This window comes from Adelges cooleyi, unplaced genomic scaffold, assembly GCF_023614345.1.
Source record: "Adelges cooleyi isolate 19-005CV unplaced genomic scaffold, UGA_ACOO_1.1 ACOO_flye_CR_arks_rails_tigmint_CR_PRNA_728, whole genome shotgun sequence".
In the NCBI taxonomy this organism is placed as follows: domain Eukaryota; kingdom Metazoa; phylum Arthropoda; class Insecta; order Hemiptera; family Adelgidae; genus Adelges; species Adelges cooleyi.
This window is the reverse complement of record NW_026096434.1, coordinates 155745-160094: the sequence shown is the minus strand read 5'-3', so window position 1 is coordinate 160094 and position 4350 is coordinate 155745. Positions and strand designations below refer to the sequence as shown.

The window sequence follows — 4350 nt, the reverse complement described above, 5'->3', positions numbered from 1 at the left end:
AAACAAATGTATTAGATTTCGGTGAGCCGAATATTGTTCATATTCTGGTTTAATTCTGTACATCATACACATAGAAGCTTTATCCCATCGTAGGTATCGTTATGATTTCAAACAGGATTGGTATCGTGTTAGCATCGTGCTAACATTGTTGTTTTTTTGTTTCTGTGAACTATTTAATGAACTTAGAGTAAGTACAACCGAGGTAAAAGTGTTTATTTAGTTATAACCAATAAAAGTTAATAGCTAATGACCTAGATGTCGAAGAATAATAATTTTATAAATAAAAGAAAAAGGTTAGATTTCATTAAAATTTTCTATTTAACTTAAAATAAATTTTTGATTGTAAAAAAAGGTATTTTATAAAAATTAAACAAATAAGTACTTATTATAATATTTTTTTTATAACTGTTAAAATAAAGTTTTATCATAAAAAATGACCCTTTTCCGCATTTTTTGTCTATTTTATAAAAGAATGAAAAAAAATGTATAAATGTTTTCTATATATTTATATAATATATAACACGGTAAGTCTCGTGCAAACGTACGCTAACATAATGCGGTACTGCAGACTTTGACCGGTAATCATACTTACAAATAGATGTTTACAATTTAATTTTTTTTGGTATTTTGATTTTACATTATATTGATAAGAGGTAGTTTTAAAACAATCTATTATCATATGAACAAGTGGCTCCTAATTTAAGTTAAATGTTAGCGAAACGCTAACATCAATACCAACGACGGGTTTATAGAGGAGGATGACATAATTACAAAACCTTAATTGTTTTATGTAGTTTAAAAAAATGGTAATAAAATCGCCTTACTCATAAGTATTGTCGCCTACATTCTTTACCAAATACTCCTTTGTTGTAGAAACTCCATTGTTTATGAACTGTACATCTAACGGTTGAGGTTCAATGACATCCGTTTCAACGTTTTCATGTTTAATTTTCAACATATTATACCGCTTCAAAACTCTATAATTGAAATTTAACATTAGTTGAATTTCTGTATCAAATATGCATGCATGGTTTAATAAGACGACTTAATTACACAATTTTAACTATTTATTTTAGTAACAAATAGAGTAATATAATATTATAAAAAAGCAGACAGCTAATGTCCTAAGTTTCCGAAGCATTGACCGAAAAATAAAAACCGACAAAATTTAAGTGGTATACTTTGTTTTTTTTAAGCATTTAAAACTAAATTTTAATTTACTTAAATTAGATGAATAACACAAAACTACAACTATGACTTGTAGGTAAGAAGTTAAGACGATACGATTTGCCATTTTGCAGACTAGATTAATTTAAAGTGGCGTTGATCCCGTATAACTCGACTCAACACAAACCGGTGTACAAAGCATAGTACCTATATTTTAGGATATATTAGATTTTATACTTCAATAGCTAAATAAGTGAAAGGTTTTTTTTTAATATTAATAAATAAATTAGATGTACATGATCAGTTTCCAACAGTTATAATATATTTTGGTTTTAAACAGTGTTTCATTCACTAGTTCGTCAGTTTCGTGTTTATTGTTGGGTACGTTATTATGCTCATCAACTCAGTAATTAACAAAGCCCAAATTATTATTTTCCTGTACGTTCAGACTTTTATCTATAAACAGATCAATAACTTTGCCTGTTTTGTAAGCATAAAAGGTCTATTAGCTAAAAGGAGAGTCAATATATATAAATACGCTTTAAATTTTTGATTTCTTTATAACTCACTATTATAAAATAAACAGTTTCATTTTTATAGAGATAAAAATAAAAATCACTGATGTATTATATATATAACTTATAAAATAGTATTTACCAAACAATTATTTTTAAAAGAGTATATATTTTATTGAAAAATTTGACTGATCGATAACAAGTTTTAAATAAAGTCTAATGTTTTATATAATATAAACCTTAATCATTTATAATACTTCAAAAAAAGCTAAGTATAGAACAAGGTAAAGATAAGTGGATTAAGTTACTCAAGAAAAGTTAATATTTCTCTTTACTTCTTATAGCGCCAAAGATAATTGTTTAAATAATACCATTAATACTATTTTGAAAATGAATTAGGACATCATTAATTACATTTATTGTTAAAATTACAGAGGACGACATAACAACAAAAGCTAAATAGTTTTATTAAGGATAAAAAAAATGGTTATAAAAATCGCCTTACTTATAAGTATTGTCGACTTCATTCTTTACCAAATACTCTTCTATTGTAGAAATTTCATTCTTTATGAACTGTACATCTAACGGTTTAGGTTCAAACGAATTTTCAAAAAAATGTTCTTTTGTTTCATCATTTTCTTCTTTAATTTTCAACATATTGTACAGCTTCCAAACTATATAATTGACATTTAACATTAGTTGACAGTTATATTTCTGTGCCATATATTCATTGAGGTTTAATAGGACGACTTAATTACATAATTTTAACTATTTTGTTTAGTCATAATAATGATATGATAAAGAAAAATTTAGTTTACATGGTTTGAAAAATAAAAATCCAACAAAGTTTTGAGTGGTATATTTTGTATTTTATAAACATTTAAAACTAAATTTTAATTCAATAAAATTAGACGAATGACGCAATGTTACAAGTATGACTTGTAGGTAAGAAGTTTTGACAATAAAGATTAAAGCTAGACGATAGCCCACTTGACCGAATAGATTAATTTAAAGTGGCGTTGATCCCATGTCATTCAACCAGATTCCAAGTAAATAATAAGTAATTAACAAACACACATAGATTATGATTCTATTTATTAACATTTATTTCCAAAATCAATGGAAACACGGCAATAATGTAAATAATATAGAAATACAAAGCTGTAGGTACTCACACACACAGAAGAACCGTAAACCGCTGCCCAGGGCAGCTACTAAAACCTTATAATAAATTATTAACAGGCAAGACAAAACTCGATTGTAACGCAAATCGAAACCAAATAACGAAACACGACCCAACACGTTAGGTATTTATCACAGAAATCGACAAAGATATTATGATTAAAATCTAAAGATTCTCACGAATCGGACCCGTAGCAACAATGCTGAAAACAAATTGTTACTATAGCGCTAAATCTAATTTAACTAGTAATAATTCACAGAAATTCAGTGTAGGTACAAAAGGAAATCTCAATTATTAACAAAAAGTCAAAACAAAACTTGAATTTAATGATAATTGTGATTTTAACGCAAACTGCGCAACAAAAGAAATTTTTCTAGACAGATTTGTGATAGTGTATGTGTGATAACGAGTGATTGCCACAGGTTGAGGTACACCATAGCGCGGAGGTAAACTGTCGCGCGTTTTAGGAGGCAAACTGTTCAAATTCTCAACTCCGGTTTAAAAGCTTGTTGTAAACTTACCTTCATCGACGTCCTATAAAATGTATCAATGCGTTTACCTAAGTCTATCGGTTTTGGAAACACCTTTCGCTGATTCTGTTAGAATACAAAGGCCCACGCTTGTAAAATTAATATTTAATACAATAATAACAAAAAAAAAATAGGTGTAAAAGAAAGCCAGTACAGTTGGCTTAGGACATAGTGGCGACGGTAAGATCACAGGTCTACGAGAATTATTAAATACAAATATCGATAAAAGCATTGCACCTATTGACAATTATGCTCTTTATCTGGAAACCTCGGTCAAAGCTAAGATTTCCTCTTTTTTTTTTGGAGTTTTTCCTTGATAGAAAAAAGTTTCACTGTAGATTTTTGAGTAAATTGTATATGTTATAGTTTCGTTCTAGATCTTCCTCCGGTCTAATTTTCAAACTTAAATCCCTAAAACTTTGCTTGAAAAAGAGAAAAAAAGAAGAAATGTCTATCTCTTTTAGTGGAAAGGGTTTATGATATGTTTTGGTTATGTCAGTATTTATCGGTATAGTAGGTACTATGTTTAAAGAATATTCTAAATTTGTGAATAAATATTAAGATGTTCTAGCTACACAACTATTAAAGTTTCATGTATTCATATTTTTATTTTGTGGCCTCACTATACACATAGTTTTGTACAACTTTGAACATTCCTTCTATCCCAAATTGCACATCATTTTAACTTTTGCAATTAGTATTTTGCTGAATTATATTTTTTACACTTGCAATAATTGGTAAATTAAGGGCACCTAAAAATGTCTGCATCAGGTCATGAATAATTTTACTATTTTATTTTTATATTTATTTAAACCATTTTGAAAACAATATATGGTTTTATTATTGTTATTACTTTTCCAAAAAATTGTATATATAGTTTCTTACACGAAAACACACTTTAAGTGTTATTCATTGAAATAAGAAGAAAACATATTATTTTGATGTGATGTTTTGT

The 4350-nt window shown here is 27.5% G+C and overlaps 1 long non-coding RNA gene across 1 annotated transcript; it reads right to left on the bottom strand.

Moving 5' to 3' along the window:
- Window positions 1-443: 443 nt before the first annotated feature.
- LOC126845257 (uncharacterized) lies at window positions 444-3211 on the bottom strand. The gene is made up of 3 exons (XR_007686747.1): window positions 2858-3211; window positions 2188-2356; window positions 444-977 (listed from the first exon to the last, which is right to left on the bottom strand). It is a non-coding gene; the product is annotated as an uncharacterized LOC126845257 (long non-coding RNA).
- Window positions 3212-4350: the final 1139 nt, after the last annotated feature.